The following is a 23,572-nucleotide window of genomic DNA, read 5'->3' as shown; positions in this document are numbered from 1 at the left end:
CCCAACCATTCTTTCCTTTTCCTCTACTTCTGTCTCTTCCTAGCACCCGTGAACGGCCACCTCCTCGTGGTGGATGCTGGGTAATGCTAAGAGCCGTTCAAAACCCTATTGTGGACCCGGGTGTATATTTGGTCCACCAACCCGTTTGCCGTGGGTTGCGGCCCTGTGTCGGCGGAGAAAGGGATCCTGTTGGTTGAGGGCAATACGGGTCCGTAACCATGTTCCTGTTGCTCAGTGCACCACTTTGACCCTGACCTCGCCTAGACGGGTGGTTGAATGGGCCCGGTTCAACCATTCGGCTGGTCACGCCAAGCCTATACATCTATATATTGGAGCACGAAAATATGGAAATTATAACATGTATTTTAAAGTCTTGGCGAACGTTTTGATCTCAGACATTCACTTTTTTTGTCTGTTTTTGCCTAGAGTCGTATGCCAGAAGTCGGTGGCTCAAGGGGCACTCTGGTGCAATCATGAACTTTTTATTTTCTTCGCTGGAGTATATCATCCGGGCATCGTTAGTGCTATAAGTGGAGATCCACTTGTTTTTAGCATGGTCCTTGTGATACTCCATGATAGGTGGGGAGCTTGGACGGTGAAATCTCAACCCTAAATATGGCTTATGAAACCACCACCAAAAAACCCCCCAAACGTCCTCTTGAAAATGATACTGATGATGGTGACCTTTGACCGTCCAGATGAATTGACTCTCGGCCACGCCTTCTTGTGATTGAAGCTGAACCCTTTTGCAGTTTCCAAGGGTATTCAAGGTATTGCCGGTGAAGTTAAGAACATTAAACGGTTACGTTCAGTTTCACTGCTCTTTGAGTGTGGGAAACGGCAGCAAACAGCCAATTTGATGAGCACAGAATCGTTTGTTGGCATTCCTGTCACTCTATATGCTCACAAGACGTTAAAAACAAGCAAATGTATCATCAGATACCGTGATCTTTTGTTTTCTGACTTGTCAGAACTTGATCTAGGTGTACTCTCCGTGAAACGCTTTTCAACACATAAAAACAATGAAACTGTTCTAACAAATACTTACCTGTTTTCTTTTCCGTCACCAACTACTCCCAAATTCTTGACGGTAGGTTACTGTAGTATCACACCTACATTCCCAATACGCTGAGATGCTTTAAATACTATTAAGTATGGCCACGGTGTAAATACTTGCACATTGTCTGTTGTGTGGTGAGAAGACACTCACAACTGAAGATGGTACAAGTACTTTTGTTACGATTAGAAATCCCCTCAAAACCAGCAAAAACTAACACTGAAAAGTTTGATACTTTCAATGATACTTTATATTGAACAAACAAAGGCAAATATGTACAGCTTCACAAGTGAAATTCCATGTACAATACAACTGAGTCAATTCTAAAGTAATGGGTCACAAATGTCAACTCACCGAAGTTTTGAGAGTGAGATACAGTTATGCAGAATGCAACACAGCGAGTGATCAGGCAGCGGTTATGTAGGTCAAGCGTCGACGGAAATTGATGATGTTACTCCAGTTAATCTATGTGTATCCGTATCGACAACACGGCAACTAGCCTTTATAAATGCAGTCACCATTTCCTGAAAGTTCGAGCACATACGACCATCGCCATCAACGTAGAATCTTCTCGACCAGCCTCCCGAAGTCCAAATTTAATCAGAACATAGTCGAAGGGAGGTAACCCTAAAGCACTTCATTAAAGGCCTGCTACCATAAAAAAGTACTGAACATTTATGACACGAAATGTAATCCATAATAGTTATCACTTAAAACACTAAACGTCGTAATCCAATAATAATTATTATTTAATCAATAATACAATTTACAGAAAATACTCTCTCGTAACACTCTCCCCATTAAAGAAAAGAAAGTTTCACAGAAACTTTCTGTTACAAGCATAGCAAGATACCTAACATAAGAAAATGACGTGTAATAATATGAATAACATGAGAAACATCTGACAGAAGATTACAATGATGTAATGCAAATACACATAAGCATTTCTTAAGCACTGCCAAAAATAATTGTCGATGAAAACCAAAAGGAAGGGATCAAAACAGAGAAGTAAACCAGTCATATCTAAATACACATGCAGTTACCATGAAATTCACGTGCTGACTCAAATGCATGCTTTTCATGCAAACGTTCTGTCATGGTACACACGACAGAGGAGTATAAAAAGGGGAAATGAAGTATTGCTTTCTTATGGACGTATCAATAGTGAACAGTGCTGAAATTAAACTTTTTTGGGACATGCCGAGGAGTAGGCTTTCTGAAAATATCAGATTTCAGATTATTGGTATGCATGAATTACACTGTCATTAGTCGCCTTGTAAGGAAACATGCAGTCACTGGTTACGTCAAGGATCGTCCACGATCAGAAAAGCCTAGAGAGACCACTCTCCGTGATGACGATGCCCTTAGTTCTCCTTGTGAGACGTAGGCCCATGACCAATACCCAAGATCTCAGAGAACAATGGAGAGTGGGTGTTCGTCTCTCAACCAGCCCCATCCGAAGGAGGCTCAGGTCCGCTGGACTCCGTGTACGTCGTCCAATCAGACGTCCCTTGCTCACCGAGTTGGCGTGGTGTAATCAACGGCAAAAACACAATCTGAGGACATGGCGCAGGATCCAGTGGTCCGATCAAAGCGGTTTTCTTCTTCATGTTACTGATGGCCGTTAGCGAGTTTGGAGAAGAAGTAATGAGGCTTATCAACAGCGGATGATCCATGCAGCTGAACCCTTTGGTGGTGGCTCTGTAATGGTGCGGGGTTGTATCTCCCAGGGCTGTAAGCTGAATCTTATCACCATTCATGGGACACTCAATGATCAGAGATACCAACAGGAAGTACTGGAAGCTGTTGTTGTCCCGCATTTTGATAACCACCCCTCGCCAGTCGGCCAGTATTTATGGACGATAATGCTAGGCCCCATCGTTCCAGAGCTATTATCGCATACTTCCAGAACAACACAGTTGACAGATTACCTTGGCCTGTGAGAAGCCCTGACCTCAACCCAGCTGAGCATTTATGGGCCCATCTGGGGCGTCAAGTACAAGTAAGGGATCCACCTGTTCAAAATGTCCAGGGATTACCCGAGGCTCTTCATTAGGAATGGCAGATAATTTCAATGATGCGCATTCGGCGTTTGATTTCCAGCATGATGATGACGATACACCAAATACTCATGTGTGTCTGTGTGACCATAGTTTGTGGTCGTGATTATTGATAACGGTTTTAGTGCCCCCAACTGACTGTCAATAAATTACAGTCGATAGTAGCAGCAGTGTTGGTAGTTGATGGGTTGACAGTTTAGATGGTTCAGTTAACGAAATTATAACCATGTGTTTGGTTTCCATATCATGAATGACCAGTGTGTTGTGTTAAACATAATCTTATAGCATGAAAACGGGTGGTGCTTACTTAATGCTCGTGTGTATATAAACAGGATGAAAATATATCTCTTAATTTCAATTCAGATATTGGGAAGATTACAAAGAAACCATTTCAATACACGAACTTCAGGCTGCTCTTGACCAGGTCCACAGTATTGCTACGGGAGCTGATAACATACATTATCAACTCCTCAAGCTCAAACCGCAACCTCAAAATACTAAATCTATCCATCATCAAGGTCTAAAACTTTGTCTTAGATCCTTTTGAAGTTTCTACTATTGAGAGTTTCTACGTTGAAGCAGACGAACCTTCTTTAAAACAAATCCAAATCTTTGGAGTATGTTACAAAACGTAATTGAAATGAGACCAACTCCGCATTTAAATGTGGGTTCAGTCCCCAATATGAGGATATGTATTCCAAAAGTCTTCATGACTTGCCCTTTCTGCGGCTGGCATTGAGCTAGAAAAGTAGAAGTTTCAATCTCTGACGAGAATCGAGAATCATCCTTGAGGTACATATATGCATTTTCTGCTGCTGAAAATAACATGTGACGGTTGTATCAATGATTTAATAAAATATTGTACAATAAAATATTGCATGCGCAGCCAACCAGTTAAGCATCCAAGCCGGTATCATCATACCTTCAGCTGAATAAATCAGTGAACAGAAATGCACACAGTGAAAACCGACATAGCAACTCTTACGAGAATCGCATGTAGTGGGAAATATCATCAGTGGATATATCAATTATACACAATTGAAAACAGCGTCAAGCGTCCAGATAACCTAGACTCACTCGGTCAGGGTGGCAGGACACTGTCCATTGGGGAGAACAGATCGGCCAAAATGCGCTTGATCACGGGAATGTGTATCAAGCTGATGGTGTCTGATTCAAGTGCTAGGCCTGTTCCAAATAGCGGTGGAGCAAATCTCTTCAGTGGGCATTGGCAATGCAAAGGCCTTTGAAGCGGCCACTGCCCGAATCGAGTGAGACTTCAATCCACCAGGGAAAGGCTTGCCCTTAGCCTGATATGCAGCACAAGTGACCCAAACTGGCCAGCGACATTGGGTCTGTTTACTAGGCGGTAACCCAGTCTTCCCGCCATCGTAACAGCAGAACATATGGGTACCCGTACGGATCCCTCGTGTTCGTTTGATGTTGACCTTGAGGGTCTTGAGGACATCCAGTGGGTGAGTGCTCGTTGCTGAGGTCCCGATCCACACCAGCCAAGAAATGCTGTACAATAATAATCCGTACAAGTGCGTGACAACTCAAAATATCCGAAGATCGAGCTTCCGCTCGTGCGGGGCCAGGATTCAGCTTTGAGAGTGCGTCTGTGCATATGTTCTCAAACCCTGGGAGAGAAATTGGAATCACCTGACATTTGTACTGATTGCACCAGAGGAGAAATTTCCACGTCTCGCATATGAGCGCTCTGGACACCGTAACGCCTTGCTTCAGGATATTTGTCATGGCTGTACGGTTGTCTAAGTGAAGATGAACAACCTGGCAACAGGACGTTCCAAAAAGCACTCGAAAGCCAAATGCACAGCTCTCAGTTCTCAGTCCTCAGTTGATATGAAGACTGGCTTCACCTTCGGACCAGCGTCTGGACACGGACAGACTGACCAGAACACCCCACAGCCCGAGAGGGACGCATCGGTTAGAGCTGGCGTCAGTAGTTCCAAAGGAACCGCTTCGGTGAGATTCCTGACATCGGTCCACCACTGTAGGTGAGGAGACAACCACCCGCAAACTGTGAGACACTTGTCCAGATCCTCTCCGTGAGACCACAGGCTCCCCAAAACTTGCTGTATAGGGCGCATCCTCAACCGCACCCGCCACACTATAGGGACATGCCGTCATGTGACCCAGCAGACGGAGCAAAGTCTACGCTGGTGGCACGTGGCGGTGAGAGGAAGGAATGCACCATCTCCCGTACTCTGGTGACCCAGTCGGGCTACAAAGAGACAAGAACCTATTGACTTGTGAACCTAGCCCCGAGAAAAAACAAGTCCTGGGTGGGCACTTGGTCGGATTTCATGAGGATGATGACCCACCTCAATCGAACTAGAATGTCACCGTGTGGTTAGAATCTAGACTCGTTAGGTGACCACGCCGACCTTGCGACTTTGTGAGGGAAGCTGGCACTAACAAGAGCTTAGTGAACACGCTGGGGGCAGTGGATATGCCGAAGGGTAGCACTGTGAACTGGTAACACATTCTGTCATAAAAGAACCTGAGGAACTGCTTGAACGTAGGATGAATTGGCACATGTAGATACACATCCTTTAGATTGATTGACCTAAGCCAAATAGGAGCCTGAATGTGCGGTGCAACGGATAACTCGTCTAACTACGGATAAGAAGATTCCAGGTTCGAATCTTGTCACTTTCGAAATATTCTTTTTGACATTTTGGTTTTGAAAAATAAGTAAAACGCTGAGAATATAACGATGAAGATTTTGCCAATAGCAGTATCGGATTTTTTCTACATTACAAATTGTAAAGTGAATCATAACACTGAGAAAGAGAGGTGAAGTGAATATTTCAGGTCAATAATCACACATACAAATAGTGAGGTTAGCACGGGTGGGGTTCGAACCCAGGAGGACATACGTCCATTGGATCTTAAGCCCAACGCCTTTTTTCATAAAATATGTATTTACATGATTGTAGAAGACGCTGACAGTGCTTACACTACCTCCTCACAAATAAAATATCTATCACAGAGTTGGGGTGGCAGTGCCTAGCAATTCAATTGAAAAGAGAGGGAGTATTTTTTCATAGATGTGTTCAGGAGTATTTTGTCGCTTACAATGAAGAAATATACCTGAATGAATGTGTAATATATTTAATGTAGCTAACCTGACTACCTCTGTATTTATAAGGCATTATGTAATGTTCTAATCTAACGGTGTTTCTCATGACATATTTTTGAATGAAAATGTGTGATTGATTTGCTTTGGAATATTTAAAGCACAACAGGCTAAAATGACGTCTTATCAATAATTTGAAAACTGTCTTCATGTGAAATGAAATCATGTTTTGGCTCAATAGCACCCTCCTTTTAAATACAGCAAGACGATATATTGACAAGACAATGTCCATGAATGCTTTAGAAGACACCTTCTTTTCTGGTAAGAAGCCAAACAATAACCAGATAGAAAACTGTCCAAAACTATATCCTGTGTCCTGGCACACATCTGTCAACATTTCAATAATCAGTTCTCGCAAGGGAGATAACTCCACTCTGACGGAAGCGCTAATAAAATAACGCCATAACATTGTTGTATGGTACTTACATCCATCTCAGGTAAGGTGTCATGGATTATTTTAACAATAATGTGTCCAGACATGAATTTTGGAATAACTTCAAAAAACGAATATGCTTGATGCAAATAATTCCACTTGAAATAAATGACTGAAACATAAGAGTTTTTCCATTGAATGTAATCAAAGGATTTTTAAATATTGGCTGATTCATGATATCGTCTCCATTTTTAAGTAATGGTCTTTTCCCTTCATTCAATTCATGCCATGCAGCTATTAACTCAGCATAACATGGACTTATATTCTGTAAATAGGCTTTGTCATATTCAAGAGATAAAGCATCAATCCTTAAGTTCATTTTCAGAAGATATGACATAAAATATACAAATGTTTGTTTCCAAATACAACTGAGCTGACAATGGACATAGGCTCTGAGTAATTTCAGCCTGAAAGCATATTTGCTTAAACGTAAATTTGGTATATTAAGAGCTCCATCTAAACAAACACCAATGCATGTACATTGTGCGATTTTGGCAGGTTTGTTATGCCACAAAAAGTCTCTAAACATTTGTGTGAATTTATTCTCAATCCAATATGGAACAGGTAGTACAGTGAACATATACCACAAACGAGAGCTCATAATGATATTAAAAACAATGATTCTGCCTTGTAAAGTTAACTGTCTACGCAGCCATGAATTTAACGGTGCTTGTATTTTCTTTCTCCAATTTAAAGCTTCACACATTGCTTTGTCGATGCCAAAATAAATGCCCAATACTTCTATACAATCCTTTTTCACTTTAGCCGGAATGTTGATTGAAAAATCTCTAAACCTAGTTTTACCCAATAACAAAATTTCCGATTTTTCAATATTGATTTTTGCACCCGTTGCCTCACAATATAAGTTAAATGTACTAAATGTTTCTAGGACAGAGTTAACATCTGAGACAGTAACTGTTGTGTCATCTGCATGTTGGTATATTAAAGAATTAATATCATTACTGATGTTAATTCCATGAATATCAGAATTGTTTTTTATTATTAAATTCAGTGGCTCTGACACCAACACATATACCACAGAGCTCATTGGATCCCACTGCCTAACTCCACGAGTTAATGTGAAGTGTGGTGTCAAATGACCATTGCATTTCACAGAACTCTTTATATCAGTATATAGGATTTTAATCCATGAAATGAAAAAAATCTCCAAAGTTAAATTTTCTAAGAATTCGAAATAAATATTGGTGTGATACCCTATCAAAGGCTTTTTCTTGATCTATTTTAATGAGATAGGAGTCATCATTATGATTACTGACAACATCAATGACATCTCTAACAGAATGTAGGTTACTGGCTATGTCTCTTCCTGGTATGCAACAAGATTGTTCAGGGGAGACAACTGAAGCCATCACATTTCTCAACATCTCAACGACAACACTCTAGAAATGAGCTTCGAGTCTACATTAATCAATGAGATAGGTCTGTAACACTTCATGTCCCTTTTGTCACCTTTCTTTTTATAAAACAAACTGATAATACTTTTTTCATGGAGCGAGAAAGATTATGCTCTTTGTATATACCATCTACAACTTCTAAAAAGAAGGGACATAAAATATTCCAAAACTTTAAATAAAACTCAACAGTTTGGCCATCCTGACCTGATGATTTATTCTTTTTCATTCCTTTGAGTGCCTCTGTAAGCTCACTCTGAGAAATAGGTAAATCACATGAGTTTTTTTGTCAATGAGACTTTATTGTTTTACTAAATCATATTGCTCAGCAGTAAATAAGGATGAGTAAAATTGCTGAGCAGCATCTACAATATCCTCTGTATTCCTGGCTGTCATACCTCTTCCTTGTATAGTGATTTTATTGAATTAATGATAATAATAATATAGCGCACAGTGTCCAAACACCAAGTGATTGCTTGAGGCGCTTTTGATAAGACAGCTAATCTAGACATCAGGGTAATATTTTCGGAAGAGGAAAGTTTTCAGCTTTGCTGGAAGGTAGACAGTGTTTCAGTGTTTTTAATAAAGATGGGCAGATCATTCCAGAGAAAGGCGGATGTGAACGAGAAGCGTCTGTGTCATAAGGTTTTCCGTTTGGCTGTGGGAATTTTGAGCAGCGAGTTGTTGGCTGTTCTGAGACAGCGAGATGGAACATACTCTTTCACTAGGTTGGACAGGCAGGATGGAGCCGAACCATTTATGCAGCGATATGTGATGCACAGGATCTTATATTCAATCCTTGCTTTGATCAGCAGCCAGTTTAGTTTGACAAGGACTAGTGTGATGTGTGACCGCTTCCCGCTTCTGGTGATGCAGTTGCATTCTGAACGCGCTGTTATTTGGTGACAAGATCCTGATGTACATTACCCAGCAGACTGTTACAGTAGTCGAGCCGTGAGAGGATAGTGGATCTGGCCAAATGGCAAAACGCATCACATGTCAACAGGTGACGGAGGTTGGCAATGTTCCTCATGTGGAAGTAGCATATGCGACATCCGGTATTTACGTGGTCCTCCATAGAAAGGTTTGAGTCCATGATGACCCCAAGATTTTTTACTGTTTTATTGAAATATAGCACGGAATTACCAATCTTGATCGAGTCCACCTTAACCTTGGCCCGATTCATGGTTGACCCGGTCAGCAAGATATCAGTGTTGTTGTCATTCAGTTTTAGCTTATTGATTGACATCCAGGATTTCACATCAGAAATGCACTCTGAAACATGAGCTATCTGAATTTTGGACTGATTAGGTACAAAAATGATCTCTGAAGCTGAGTGTCATCCGCATAGCACGTTACCACATAGCCCAACACGGTCCTCTAAACACGCAATGAGCGTGTTGTGGTCTAAAGTGTCAAAGGCGGCAGACAGATCGACAAGAACAAGCACGTTAACTTGCCCTGAGTCTGCTGCTTCAAGTAGAGTATCCATACCGCTGATCAGTGTTGTTTCCGTGCTATGATTTGATCTATAAGCTGAATGAAAAGGATCATAACGATCAATGTCACTGAGACGTGTCACAAGACGAGTCTTGACGGCCCTTTCCAAGAGCTTCGACACATAGGAAAGGTTAGATACGGGTCTATATTTAGCTAGATCTTCGGTATCCAGTCCATTTGTATTTTAAGTTATCCCACCATATCAATGCTGAAACAAATGACTTGGTTATAGGAGATCAGCAGCTCTCGTTTAGACTGCTTCAGAGTGACAGTGTAGTGGTGTCATTTCTTCATCTCCCACCTTACATAGATGATGAAGAAATAGAAAGACTTCTCATTAAAAGAGGAATAAAAATGAAAAGTGACATCACGCACAGAACTCTTAAAGGCACACACATTTTTGATGGTACAAGATATGTGCCTGAGTGTACCCCATTACCGTATTCAATGAGGTTTAACACCCTGGATGGATACAGGTATTTTAGAGTTATACACAATAACCAAGAACGGTTATGCTTCAAGTGCGATTCTGGAGGTCACGTGGTGAAGGATTGTCCTAACACCAAATGTTATAAATGCAGTGGAAGTGGACACATTGCCAGAAATGGCAAGGCAGAAGAAGGTCAGGAACGTAGTTGTCATATCTGTTTTCGTTTAATTGAAATCTGCAACTGTTTCTCCGATATAGAGGATGAGGAAAGGTTTAGTGATTCTGATTCAGAGTTGGAGAGGGAGTTAGCCCCAATAATATCCTGGGATGAGGTTCCTCTGGAACATATTTCCGCGTCAAGGGAGAATCATGCAGATGGAACAGAAGAAACCAAGAGAAATAAAAAAGAAGAGACAAAATTACAAGGAACTGAAAGAACGGCGAAAGAAGATAATACGCAAGTAATTCCATTTGCTGAGGATATTTCTGATTGTGAGAAGGAGGACAAGGACACCACAGACAAGAGCGCTTTGCTTCAGGAAAGCCTGGACACAAGAGAAGAGGATAAAGACATTCAAAAACCAACCGGTGTATCATCTGCAAAGTGGACAATTGCTTCGCGTAAGCGTGCAAGAAGGCACAAACTGCAGCCTAAATTATCAGAGACGGTATTACAAAACAATGACTTGAAAAATAAAGTGAGAGAAAGTAAAAAAGACCAACAAAAGAAAAAGAAAGCAGAAAAGGTTAGTGACAGAAGAGAATTATCAGGTGTGTTGAAAAATGTTATGGAAACTCCATAATGTTGTCTAGTAAGCATCTATTTCTCTTTTCTGCAATGGTCACAATATGGTCATGGAATGTAAATGGACTCCGGGATATAGCCAAAATGCAAAATGTATTTGCACTAATTCGGAATTCTCAAGTCAATATTGCTTTTTTGCAGGAAACATTTTGGTCGGATGAATATATAGAAAAATATAAACATTTGTGGCCAGGGACTATTTTATATTCTAATGCAGAAAATGATAGAAGAGGTGTAGCTATATTAGTCTCAGATGGTTTTGAGCAAAATGTTAAGCTGCTTAGAAAAGATGAAGAAGGAAGATTAATAAAGGCTTCCCTAGCCATTGAAGATAGATCAGTTGCTTTATTAAACGTGTATGCCCCAAATGAGAGTAAAGAGAGAATAGATTTTTTCAAGAATTTGACAACATGGATTGAGAAAGAACACATAATTTGTGCTGGGGATTTTAATGAGATATTAAATCCTTTACTTGATAAAGGCATCAACAATATATCGTTTAACATTCAAAGTAGCAATGTTTTAAACGATTTTCTTTCCAATAACAACCTAGTTGATATATGGAGGTTTAAAAACTACGGCAAAAAAGAATTTTACCAGAATACAGTCTGTGTTTGGAAGTATGAAACAATCTAGAATTGATCTGATAATTGTTTCAAGAGATCTTATTACAAGTGCTGTAAATATAGTTACATTAGATATTCCTCTGTGAGCGATCACAGTATAGTAGCCCTCAGATTGGACTTTTCTTCAGTAGAAAGAGGTCCTGGGGTATGGATTTTTAACAATCAGCTTCTGGAAGATTTCACATTCTACTTACGAATTATTGCATTAATAGAGGAGGCAAAACAATGCCCTTTACTTAAAACAGATCCATTGATATGGTGGGATAACGTAAAATACAAATTTAAAACATTTTCCAGATTTTATGCATCTAAGAAAAACAGGGAAGCAAAAGCTGATTATTATAAAATTCAGAATAAGCTTAGAATTGAATATGATAAAATATCCTCCATTCCTGGCTATAAATCTACCGATTTACAATTATTGGAAAATGAACTAGAGGTGTATGAGAATAATAAATGCAAGGGTGCTATTCTCAGGCCAAAAGCTCAGTGCACGCTGGAGTCAGATAGAAACACCACTTACTTTTTGAATCACTATTTCTCAGAGTGAGCTTACAAAAGCACTCAAAGGAATGAAAAAGAATAAATCACCGGGTCCGGACGGCCTAACTGTTGAGTTTTATTTAAAGTTTTGGAATATTTTATGTCCCTTCTTTTTAGAAGTTGTAGATGGTATATACAAAGAGCATAATCTTTCTCGCTCCATGAAAAAGAGTATTATTAGTTTATTTTATAAAAGAAAGGTGACAAAAGGGACATTAAGTGTTACAGACCTATCTCATTGATTAATGTAGACTCTAAGCTCATTTCTAGAGTGTTGTCGTTGAGATTGAGAAATGTGATGGCTTCAGTTGTCTCCCCTGAACAATCTTGTTACATACCAGGAAGAGACATAGCCAGTAACCTACATTCTGTTAGAGATGTCATTGATGTTGTCAGTAATCATAATGATGACTCCTATCTCATTAAAATAGATCAAGAAAAGGCCTTTGATAGGGTATCACACCAATATTTATTTCAAATTCTTAGGAAATTTAACTTTGGAGATTTTTTCATTTCATGGATTAAGATCCTATATACTGATATAAAGAGTTCTGTGAAATGCAATGGTCATTTGACACCACACTTCACTTTAACTCGTGGAGTTAGGCAGCGGGATCCAATGAGCTCTATGCTATATGTGTTGGTGTCAGAGCCACTGAATTTAATAATAAAAAACAATCCTGATATTCATGGAATTAACATCAGTAATGATATTAATTCTTTGATATACCAACATGCAGATGACACAACAGTTACTGTCTCAGATGTTAACTCTGTCCTAGAAACATTTAGTACATTTAACTTATATTGTGAGGCAACGGGTGCAAAAATCAATATTGAAAAATCGGAAATTTTGTTATTGGGTAAAACTAGGTTTAGAGATTTTTCAATCAACATTCCGGCTAAAGTGAAAAAGGATTGTATAGAAGTATTGGGCATTTATTTCGGCATCGACAAAGCGATATGTGAAACTTGAGAAAGAAAATAGACAAAATACAAGCACTGTTAAATTCATGGCTGCGTAGACAGTTAACCTTACAAGGCAGAGCCATTAATAATATTGTTATTAATATCCTTTTGAGCTCTCGTTTGTGGTATATGTTCACTGTACTACCTGTTCCATATTGGGTGGAGAATAAATTTACACAAATGTTTAGAGACTTTTTGTGGCATAACAAACCTGCCAAAATAGCACACGGTACATGCATTGGTGTTTGTTTAGATGGAGGTCTTAATATACGAGATTTACGTTTAAAAAAATATGCTTTCAGGCTGAAATTACTGAGAGCCTATGTCCATTGTCAGCTCAGTTGTATTTGGAAACAAACATTTGTATATTTTATGTGACATCTTCTGAAAATGAACTTAGGAATTGATGCTTTATCCCTTGAATATGATAAAGCCTATTTACAGAATATAAGTCCATTAATGAATCAGCCAATATTTAAGAATCCATTGATTACATTCAATGGAAAAACTCTTATGTTTCAGTCATTAAATAAGTGGAATTATTTACATCAAGCATATTTGTTTTGAAGTTATTCCAAAATTCATGTCTGGAGACATTATTGTTAAAATAATCCATGACACCTTACCTGAGATGGATGTAAGTACCATACAACAATGTTATGCCATTATTTTATTAGCGCTTCCGTCAGAGTGGAAAAAGATCATTTTGTCAGAGGTTGCCACTAACTCCCCATCAAGAGACATAATATGCACTGTTCAAAACCAGGATCTGTCTGTTGATTTATTCACAACAAAATTTTCTTATGAAGTTCTCAGGAAAAAGCATTTCAAGGAACCAGTAGCTATCGCTTGGTGGAATCAGCTTGCACTGGATATTAATTGGAAAGATATTTGGATGAATGTATGGGAAAATGATAAATCTAGAGAATCCATACAGTTAGATTTTAAAATTGCACATAATATTGCTTTCACATGTGATAAACTTCTAAAAATTGGACTGTCAAACACTGATGTTTGTCCAGTGTGTCACATACAAACAGAAGACATCCTACATCTGTTCGTCTTCTGCAAGGAGTTATCGCCCTTGCAAGAACTCATCATTGAAATGGTGACAGATGTGTGCCAGGACACAGGCTTTAGTTTTGGACAGTTATCTATCTGGTTATTGTTTGGGTTCTTACCAGAAAAGAAGTTGTCGTCTAAGGCACTCATGGACATTGTATTCTCAATTTATCGTCTAGCTGTATTTAAAAGGAGGGTGATATTGAGCCAAAACATGATTTCAGTTCACATGAAGGCATTTTTCAAATCATTGATAAGACGTCATTTTAGCCTGTTGTTCTTTAAATATTCCAAAGCAAATCAATCACACATTTTCATTAAAAAATATGTCATGAGCAATACATTCATATCGTTGGATGGAAATGAGATTGTTCTACACTCTCCGTTAGATTAGAATATTACATAATGCTTTATAAATACAGAGGTAGTCAGATTAGCTACATTAAGTATAGTATACATTCATTCGGGTATATTTCTTCATTGTAACCTATAAAACACTTCTGAACATTTCTATGAAAATATACTTCCTCTCTTTTCAATTGAAATGTTAGGCAGGGCCACCCCAAATCTGTGATACATATTTTATTTATGGAGTGGTAGTGTAAGCACTGTCTGCAACTCTAATTCTACAATTTTGTGAATAAATATTTTAATGAAAACAAAAACGCGTCTGACTACGGATCAGAAGATTCCAGGTTCGAATCCTGGCACGCTCGGAATATTCTTTTTGACATTTTGGTTTTGAAAATAAGTAAAATACTAAGGATATAACGAGGACGATTTTGACAATAGCAGTGTCCGATTTTTTCTCCATTACAAATTGTAAAGTGGATCATTTCAATGAGAAAAAGAGGTGAAGTGAACATTTCCGCTCAATAATCACACCTAAAAATAGTGAGGTTAGCACGGGTGGGGTTCGAACCCACGCGGACATACGTCCATTGGATCTTAAGTCCAACGACTTAACCACTCGGCCACCGTGCTCATGCCTTACAAAGTGGAAAGGTAGAGCTGAGTGTCGGGTAATTGCAAATGCCTAGATATACGCCCTTCAGCCAAAACTATGTCAGTCTTAACATGTAACTTATACATTTCCAAGCCATTTCTCCAAGTACCATGTTGTCCTCGATCTCCTTTGTACCCTACTCTGACTGCAACCTAGAACCACACTTTGTGCTACTGACAGCTGCTCGTATAAAATACTATATTTGTAAGCCAACTGTTAGCATTCTTGATATGTGCATGTTCAACTTCAAGTGCCCTGCCTTACGTTTGGAGCAAGTGGCTGTCGTTTTCTTTTCTTAGATTCCTTTGGAATCCTCCCATCCTTGGTCCTGTAATGTGCTTCTTTGCTGTAGAGTGGCTTTGTTCATAACGTTTGTTATGTGACGGCAGTTCCTTGGTAAATAAGAAGTCCCAGTGATAAAGCAAAGAGCCGTTTGACAAGCCATAAGACGTCCAACTACTTAAGACGATTCCAAGGTGGAATCCTGTCACACTCAAAGCAGTCTTTTGTTTGTTTTGTCATGGAATGTCATCGTCTAGATGAAATGACTTTTGTCAATGCAAACATGTTTGGGCAACATTTAGCACTTTCAGCCGTGCAACAATGAAAGGAAATGAGAGATCAGACATTTTATTGTAGCCTGGGCTTTCAGTGGGCGTGTGGCGCAACGGATAACCCGTCTGACTACGGATCAGAAGATTCCAGGTTCGAATCCTGGCACGCTCGGAATATTCTTTTTGACATTTTGGTTTTGAAAATAAGTAAAATACTAAGGATATAACAAGGACGATTTTGACAATAGCAGTGTCCGATTTTTTCTCCATTACAAATTGTAAAGTGGATCATTTCAATGAGAAAAAGAGGTGAAGTGAACATTTCCGCTCAATAATCACACCTAAAAACAGTGAGGTTAGCACGGGTGGGGTTCGAACCCACGCGGACATACGTCCATTGGATCTTAAGTCCAACGCCTTAACCACTCGGCCACCGTGCTCATGCCTTACAAAGTGGAAAGGTAGAGCTGAGTGTCGGGTAACTGCAATTGCCTAGATATACGTACACATTTCCAAGCCATTTCTCCAAGTACCATGTTGTCCTCGATCTCCTTTGTACCCTACTCTGACTGCAACCTAGAACCACACTTTGTGCTACTGACAGCTGCTCGTATAAAATACTATATTTGTAAGCCAACTGTTAGCATTCTTGATATGTGCATGTTCAACTTCAAGTGCCCTGCCTTACGTTTGGAGCAAGTGGCTGTTGTTTTCTTTTCTTAGATTCCTTTGGAATCCTCCCATCCTTGGTCCTGTAATGTGCTTCTTTGCTGTAGAGTGGCTTTGTTCATAACGTTTGTTATGTGACGGCAGTTCCTTGGTAAATCAGAAGTCACAGTGATAAAGCAAAGAACCATTTCACAAGCCATAAGACGTCCAACTACTTAAGACGATTCCAAGGTGGAATCCTGTCACACTCAAAGCAGTCTTTTGTTTGTTTTGTCATGGAATGTCATCGTCTAGATGAAATGACTTTTGTCAATGCAAACATGTTTGGGCAACATTTAGCACTTTCAGCCGTGCAACAAAGAAAGGAAATGAGAGATCAGACATTGTATTGTAGCCTGGGCTTTCAGTGGGCGTGTGGCGCAACGGATAACGCGTCTGACTACGGATCAGAAGATTCCAGGTTCGAATCCTGGCACGCTCGGAATATTCTTTTTGACATTTTGGTTTTGAAAATAAGTAAAATACTAAGGATATAACGAGGACGATTTTGACAATAGCAGTGTCCGATTTTTTCTCCATTACAAATTGTAAAGTGGATCATTTCAATGAGAAAAAGAGGTGAAGTGAACATTTCCGCTCAATAATCACACCTAAAAATAGTGAGGTTAGCACGGGTGGGGTTCGAACCCACGCGGACATACGTCCATTGGATCTTAAGTCCAACGACTTAACCACTCGGCCACCGTGCTCATGCCTTACAAAGTGGAAAGGTAGAGCTGAGTGTCGGGTAATTGCAAATGCCTAGATATACGCCCTTCAGCCAAAACTATGTCAGTCTTAACATGTAACTTATATATTTCCAAGCCATTTCTCCAAGTACCATGTTGTCCTCGATCTCCTTTGTACCCTACTCTGACTGCAACCTAGAACCACACTTTGTGCTACTGACAGCTGCTCGTATAAAATACTATATTTGTAAGCCAACTGTTAGCATTCTTGATATGTGCATGTTCAACTTCAAGTGCCCTGCCTTACGTTTGGAGCAAGTGGCTGTCGTTTTCTTTTCTTAGATTCCTTTGGAATCCTCCCATCCTTGGTCCTGTAATGTGCTTCTTTGCTGTAGAGTGGCTTTGTTCATAACGTTTGTTATGTGACGGCAGTTCCTTGGTAAATCAGAAGTCCCAGTGATAAAGCAAAGAGCCATTTCACAAGCCATAAGACGTCCAACTACTTAAGACGATTCCAAGGTGGAATCCTGTCACACTCAAAGCAGTCTTTTGTTTGTTTTGTCATGGAATGTCATCGTCTAGATGAAATGACTTTTGTCAATGCAAACATGTTTGGGCAACATTTAGCACTTTCAGCCGTGCAACAAAGAAAGGAAATGAGAGATCAGACATTGTATTGTAGCCCGGGCTTTCAGTGGGCGTGTGGCGCAACGGATAACCCGTCTGACTACGGATCAGAAGATTCCAGGTTCGAATCCTGGCACGCTCGGAATATTCTTTTTGACATTTTGGTTTTGAAAATAAGTAAAATACTAAGGATATAACAAGGACGATTTTGACAATAGCAGTGTCCGATTTTTTCTCCATTACAAATTGTAAAGTGGATCATTTCAATGAGAAAAAGAGGTGAAGTGAACATTTCCGCTCAATAATCACACCTAAAAATAGTGAGGTTAGCACGGGTGGGGTTCGAACCCACGCGGACATACGTCCATTGGATCTTAAGTCCAACGACTTAACCACTCGGCCACCGTGCTCATGCTTTACAAAGTGGAAAGGTAGAGCTGAGTGTCGGGTAATTGCAATTGCCTAGATATACGCCCTTCAGCCAAAACTATGTCAGTCTTAACATGTAACTTACACATTTCCAAGCCATTTCTCCAAGTACCATGTTGTCCTCGATCTCCTTTGTACCCTACTCTGACTGCAACCTAGAACCACACTTTGTGCTACTGACAGCTGCTCGTATAAAATACTATATTTGTAAGCCAACTGTTAGCATTCTTGATATGTGCATGTTCAACTTCAAGTGCCCTGCCTTACGTTTGGAGCAAGTGGCTGTCGTTTTCTTTTCTTAGATTCCTTTGGAATCCTCCCATCCTTGGTCCTGTAATGTGCTTCTTTGCTGTAGAGTGGCTTTGTTCATAACGTTTGTTATGTGACGGCAGTTCCTTGGTAAATCAGAAGTCCCAGTGATAAAGCAAAGAGCCATTTCACAAGCCATAAGACGTCCAACTACTTAAGACGATTCCAAGGTGGAATCCTGTCACACTCAAAGCAGTCTTTTGTTTGTTTTGTCATGGAATGTCATCGTCTAGATGAAATGACTTTTGTCAATGCAAACATGTTTGGGCAACATTTAGCACTTTCAGCCGTGCAACAAAGAAAGGAAATGAGAGATCAGACATTGTATTGTAGCCTGGGCTTTCAGTGGGCGTGTGGCGCAACGGATAACGCGTCTGACTACGGATCAGAAGATTCCAGGTTCGAATCCTGGCACGCTCGGAATATTCTTTTTGACATTTTGGTTTTGAAAATAAGTAAAATACTAAGGATATAACGAGGACGATTTTGACAATAGCAGTGTCCGATTTTTTCTCCATTACAAATTGTAAAGTGGATCATTTCAATGAGAAAAAGAGGTGAAGTGAACATTTCCGCTCAATAATCACACCTAAAAATAGTGAGGTTAGCACGGGTGGGGTTCGAACCCACGCGGACATACGTCCATTGGATCTTAAGTCCAACGCCTTAACCACTCGGCCACCGTGCTCATGCCTTACAAAGTGGAAAGGTAGAGCTGAGTGTCGGGTAATTGCAAATGCCTAGATATACGCCCTTCAGCCAAAACTATGTCAGTCTTAACATGTAACTTATACATTTCCAAGCCATTTCTCCAAGTACCATGTTGTCCTCGATCTCCTTTGTACCCTACTCTGACTGCAACCTAGAACCACACTTTGTGCTACTGACAGCTGCTCGTATAAAATACTATATTTGTAAGCCAACTGTTAGCATTCTTGATATGTGCATGTTCAACTTCAAGTGCCCTGCCTTACGTTTGGAGCAAGTGGCTGTCGTTTTCTTTTCTTAGATTCCTTTGGAATCCTCCCATCCTTGGTCCTGTAATGTGCTTCTTTGCTGTAGAGTGGCTTTGTTCATAACGTTTGTTATGTGACGGCAGTTCCTTGGTAAATCAGAAGTCCCAGTGATAAAGCAAAGAGCCATTTCACAAGCCATAAGACGTCCAACTACTTAAGACGATTCCAAGGTGGAATCCTGTCACACTCAAAGCAGTCTTTTGTTTGTTTTGTCATGGAATGTCATCGTCTAGATGAAATGACTTTTGTCAATGCAAACATGTTTGGGCAACATTTAGCACTTTCAGCCGTGCAACAAAGAAAGGAAATGAGAGATCAGACATTGTATTGTAGCCCGGGCTTTCAGTGGGCGTGTGGCGCAACGGATAACGCGTCTGACTACGGATCAGAAGAATCCAGGTTCGAATCCTGGCACGCTCGGAATATTCTTTTTGACATTTTGGTTTTGAAAATAGGTAAAATACTAAGAATATAACGAGGACGATTTTGACAATAGCAGTGTCCGATTTTTTCTCCATTACAAATTGTAAAGTGGATCATTTCAATGAGAAAAAGAGGTGAAGTGAACATTTCCGCTCAATAATCACACCTAAAAATAGTGAGGTTAGCACGGGTGGGGTTCGAACCCACGCGGACATACGTCCATTGGATCTTAATTCCAACGCCTTGACCACTCGGCCACCGTGCTCATGCCTTACAAAGTGGAAAGGTAGAGCTGAGTGTCGGGTAATTGCAATTGCCTAGATATACGCCCTTCAGCCAAAACTATGTCAGTCTTAACATGTAACTTACACATTTCCAAGCCATTTCTCCAAGTACCATGTTGTCCTCGATCTCCTTTGTACCCTACTCTGACTGCAACCTAGAACCACACTTTGTGCTACTGACAGCTGCTCGTATAAAATACTATATTTGTAAGCCAACTGTTAGCATTCTTGATATGTGCATGTTCAACTTCAAGTGCCCTGCCTTACGTTTGGAGCAAGTGGCTGTCGTTTTCTTTTCTTAGATTCCTTTGGAATCCTCCCATCCTTGGTCCTGTAATGTGCTTCTTTGCTGTAGAGTGGCTTTGTTCATAACGTTTGTTATGTGACGGCAGTTCCTTGGTAAATCAGAAGTCCCAGTGATAAAGCAAAGAGCCATTTCACAAGCCATAAGACGTCCAACTACTTAAGACGATTCCAAGGTGGAATCCTGTCACACTCAAAGCAGTCTTTTGTTTGTTTTGTCATGGAATGTCATCGTCTAGATGAAATGACTTTTGTCAATGCAAACATGTTTGGGCAACATTTAGCACTTTCAGCCGTGCAACAAAGAAAGGAAATGAGAGATCAGACATTGTATTGTAGCCCGGGCTTTCAGTGGGCGTGTGGCGCAACGGATAACGCGTCTGACTACGGATCAGAAGATTCCAGGTTCGAATCCTGGCACGCTCGGAATATTCTTTTTGACATTTTGGTTTTGAAAATAGGTAAAATACTAAGGATATAACGAGGACGATTTTGACAATAGCAGTGTCCGATTTTTTCTCCATTACAAATTGTAAAGTGGATCATTTCAATGAGAAAAAGAGGTGAAGTGAACATTTCCGCTCAATAATCACACCTAAAAATAGTGAGGTTAGCACGGGTGGGGTTCGAACCCACGCGGACATACGTCCATTGGATCTTAATTCCAACGCCTTAACCACTCGGCCACCGTGCTCATGCCTTACAAAGTGGAAAGGTAGAGCTGAGTGTCGGGTAATTGCAATTGCCTAGATATACGCCCTTCAGCCAAAACTATGTCAGTCTTAACATGTAACTTACACATTTCCAAGCCATTTCTCCAAGTACCATGTTGTCCTCGATCTCCTTTGTACCCTACTCTGACTGCAACCTAGAACCACACTTTGTGCTACTGACAGCTGCTCGTATAAAATACTATATTTGTAAGCCAACTGTTAGCATTCTTGATATGTGCATGTTCAACTTCAAGTGCCCTGCCTTACGTTTGGAGCAAGTGGCTGTCGTTTTCTTTTCTTAGATTCCTTTGGAATCCTCCCATCCTTGGTCCTGTAATGTGCTTCTTTGCTGTAGAGTGGCTTTGTTCATAACGTTTGTTATGTGACGGCAGTTCCTTGGTAAATCAGAAGTCCCAGTGATAAAGCAAAGAGCCATTTCACAAGCCATAAGACGTCCAACTACTTAAGACGATTCCAAGGTGGAATCCTGTCACACTCAAAGCAGTCTTTTGTTTGTTTTGTCATGGAATGTCATCGTCTAGATGAAATGACTTTTGTCAATGCAAACATGTTTGGGCAACATTTAGCACTTTCAGCCGTGCAACAAAGAAAGGAAATGAGAGATCAGACATTGTATTGTAGCCTGGGCTTTCAGTGGGCGTGTGGCGCAACGGATAACGCGTCTGACTACGGATCAGAAGATTCCAGGTTCGAATCCTGGCACGCTCGGAATATTCTTTTTGACATTTTGGTTTTGAAAATAAGTAAAATACTAAGGATATAACAAGGACGATTTTGACAATAGCAGTGTCCGATTTTTTCTCCATTACAAATTGTAAAGTGGATCATTTCAATGAGAAAAAGAGGTGAAGTGAACATTTCCGCTCAATAATCACACCTAAAAATAGTGAGGTTAGCACGGGTGGGGTTCGAACCCACGCGGACATACGTCCATTGGATCTTAATTCCAACGCCTTAACCACTCGGCCACCGTGCTCATGCCTTACAAAGTGGAAAGGTAGAGCTGAGTGTCGGGTAATTGCAATTGCCTAGATATACGCCCTTCAGCCAAAACTATGTCAGTCTTAACATGTAACTTACACATTTCCAAGCCATTTCTCCAAGTACCATGTTGTCCTCGATCTCCTTTGTACCCTACTCTGACTGCAACCTAGAACCACACTTTGTGCTACTGACAGCTGCTCGTATAAAATACTATATTTGTAAGCCAACTGTTAGCATTCTTGATATGTGCATGTTCAACTTCAAGTGCCCTGCCTTACGTTTGGAGCAAGTGGCTGTCGTTTTCTTTTCTTAGATTCCTTTGGAATCCTCCCATCCTTGGTCCTGTAATGTGCTTCTTTGCTGTAGAGTGGCTTTGTTCATAACGTTTGTTATGTGACGGCAGTTCCTTGGTAAATCAGAAGTCCCAGTGATAAAGCAAAGAGCCATTTCACAAGCCATAAGACGTCCAACTACTTAAGACGATTCCAAGGTGGAATCCTGTCACACTCAAAGCAGTCTTTTGTTTGTTTTGTCATGGAATGTCATCGTCTAGATGAAATGACTTTTGTCAATGCAAACATGTTTGGGCAACATTTAGCACTTTCAGCCGTGCAACAAAGAAAGGAAATGAGAGATCAGACATTGTATTGTAGCCTGGGCTTTCAGTGGGCGTGTGGCGCAACGGATAACGCGTCTGACTACGGATCAGAAGATTCCAGGTTCGAATCCTGGCACGCTCGGAATATTCTTTTTGACATTTTGGTTTTGAAAATAAGTAAAATACTAAGGATATAACAAGGACGATTTTGACAATAGCAGTGTCCGATTTTTTCTCCATTACAAATTGTAAAGTGGATCATTTCAATGAGAAAAAGAGGTGAAGTGAACATTTCCGCTCAATAATCACACCTAAAAATAGTGAGGTTAGCACGGGTGGGGTTCGAACCCACGCGGACATACGTCCATTGGATCTTAATTCCAACGCCTTAACCACTCGGCCACCGTGCTCATGCCTTACAAAGTGGAAAGGTAGAGCTGAGTGTCGGGTAATTGCAATTGCCTAGATATACGCCCTTCAGCCAAAACTATGTCAGTCTTAACATGTAACTTACACATTTCCAAGCCATTTCTCCAAGTACCATGTTGTCCTCGATCTCCTTTGTACCCTACTCTGACTGCAACCTAGAACCACACTTTGTGCTACTGACAGCTGCTCGTATAAAATACTATATTTGTAAGCCAACTGTTAGCATTCTTGATATGTGCATGTTCAACTTCAAGTGCCCTGCCTTACGTTTGGAGCAAGTGGCTGTCGTTTTCTTTTCTTAGATTCCTTTGGAATCCTCCCATCCTTGGTCCTGTAATGTGCTTCTTTGCTGTAGAGTGGCTTTGTTCATAACGTTTGTTATGTGACGGCAGTTCCTTGGTAAATCAGAAGTCCCAGTGATA

At 40.4% G+C, this 23,572-nt stretch overlaps 17 non-coding genes across 17 annotated transcripts; 8 read left to right on the top strand and 9 right to left on the bottom strand.

The window, feature by feature from the left end:
• Window positions 1–14,958: 14,958 nt before the first annotated feature.
• Window positions 14,959–15,041, bottom strand: Trnal-uaa (transfer RNA leucine (anticodon UAA)). Its single transcript has one exon. It is a non-coding gene; the product is annotated as a tRNA-Leu (tRNA).
• A 675-nt stretch (window positions 15,042–15,716) lies between these two features.
• Window positions 15,717–15,789, top strand: Trnar-acg (transfer RNA arginine (anticodon ACG)). The gene has a single exon. It is a non-coding gene; the product is annotated as a tRNA-Arg (tRNA).
• A 185-nt stretch (window positions 15,790–15,974) lies between these two features.
• Trnal-uaa (transfer RNA leucine (anticodon UAA)) lies at window positions 15,975–16,057 on the bottom strand. Its single transcript has one exon. It is a non-coding gene; the product is annotated as a tRNA-Leu (tRNA).
• A 637-nt stretch (window positions 16,058–16,694) lies between these two features.
• On the top strand, window positions 16,695–16,767 carry Trnar-acg (transfer RNA arginine (anticodon ACG)). Its single transcript has one exon. It is a non-coding gene; the product is annotated as a tRNA-Arg (tRNA).
• A 185-nt stretch (window positions 16,768–16,952) lies between these two features.
• Trnal-uaa (transfer RNA leucine (anticodon UAA)) lies at window positions 16,953–17,035 on the bottom strand. Its single transcript has one exon. It is a non-coding gene; the product is annotated as a tRNA-Leu (tRNA).
• A 675-nt stretch (window positions 17,036–17,710) lies between these two features.
• Trnar-acg (transfer RNA arginine (anticodon ACG)) lies at window positions 17,711–17,783 on the top strand. The gene has a single exon. It is a non-coding gene; the product is annotated as a tRNA-Arg (tRNA).
• Window positions 17,784–17,968: 185 nt separating this feature from the next.
• Trnal-uaa (transfer RNA leucine (anticodon UAA)) lies at window positions 17,969–18,051 on the bottom strand. The gene has a single exon. It is a non-coding gene; the product is annotated as a tRNA-Leu (tRNA).
• Window positions 18,052–18,726: 675 nt separating this feature from the next.
• Trnar-acg (transfer RNA arginine (anticodon ACG)) lies at window positions 18,727–18,799 on the top strand. The gene has a single exon. It is a non-coding gene; the product is annotated as a tRNA-Arg (tRNA).
• A 185-nt stretch (window positions 18,800–18,984) lies between these two features.
• Trnal-uaa (transfer RNA leucine (anticodon UAA)) lies at window positions 18,985–19,067 on the bottom strand. Its single transcript has one exon. It is a non-coding gene; the product is annotated as a tRNA-Leu (tRNA).
• A 675-nt stretch (window positions 19,068–19,742) lies between these two features.
• On the top strand, window positions 19,743–19,815 carry Trnar-acg (transfer RNA arginine (anticodon ACG)). Its single transcript has one exon. It is a non-coding gene; the product is annotated as a tRNA-Arg (tRNA).
• Window positions 19,816–20,000: 185 nt separating this feature from the next.
• Trnal-uaa (transfer RNA leucine (anticodon UAA)) lies at window positions 20,001–20,083 on the bottom strand. Its single transcript has one exon. It is a non-coding gene; the product is annotated as a tRNA-Leu (tRNA).
• A 675-nt stretch (window positions 20,084–20,758) lies between these two features.
• Window positions 20,759–20,831, top strand: Trnar-acg (transfer RNA arginine (anticodon ACG)). The gene has a single exon. It is a non-coding gene; the product is annotated as a tRNA-Arg (tRNA).
• Window positions 20,832–21,016: 185 nt separating this feature from the next.
• Trnal-uaa (transfer RNA leucine (anticodon UAA)) lies at window positions 21,017–21,099 on the bottom strand. Its single transcript has one exon. It is a non-coding gene; the product is annotated as a tRNA-Leu (tRNA).
• Window positions 21,100–21,774: 675 nt separating this feature from the next.
• Trnar-acg (transfer RNA arginine (anticodon ACG)) lies at window positions 21,775–21,847 on the top strand. The gene has a single exon. It is a non-coding gene; the product is annotated as a tRNA-Arg (tRNA).
• A 185-nt stretch (window positions 21,848–22,032) lies between these two features.
• Trnal-uaa (transfer RNA leucine (anticodon UAA)) lies at window positions 22,033–22,115 on the bottom strand. Its single transcript has one exon. It is a non-coding gene; the product is annotated as a tRNA-Leu (tRNA).
• Window positions 22,116–22,790: 675 nt separating this feature from the next.
• Trnar-acg (transfer RNA arginine (anticodon ACG)) lies at window positions 22,791–22,863 on the top strand. Its single transcript has one exon. It is a non-coding gene; the product is annotated as a tRNA-Arg (tRNA).
• Window positions 22,864–23,048: 185 nt separating this feature from the next.
• Trnal-uaa (transfer RNA leucine (anticodon UAA)) lies at window positions 23,049–23,131 on the bottom strand. The gene has a single exon. It is a non-coding gene; the product is annotated as a tRNA-Leu (tRNA).
• Window positions 23,132–23,572: the final 441 nt, after the last annotated feature.

This window comes from Haliotis asinina, chromosome 11, assembly GCF_037392515.1.
Source record: "Haliotis asinina isolate JCU_RB_2024 chromosome 11, JCU_Hal_asi_v2, whole genome shotgun sequence".
Lineage (NCBI taxonomy): Eukaryota > Metazoa > Mollusca > Gastropoda > Lepetellida > Haliotidae > Haliotis > Haliotis asinina.
This window is presented reverse-complemented; position numbering and strand designations above follow the sequence as displayed.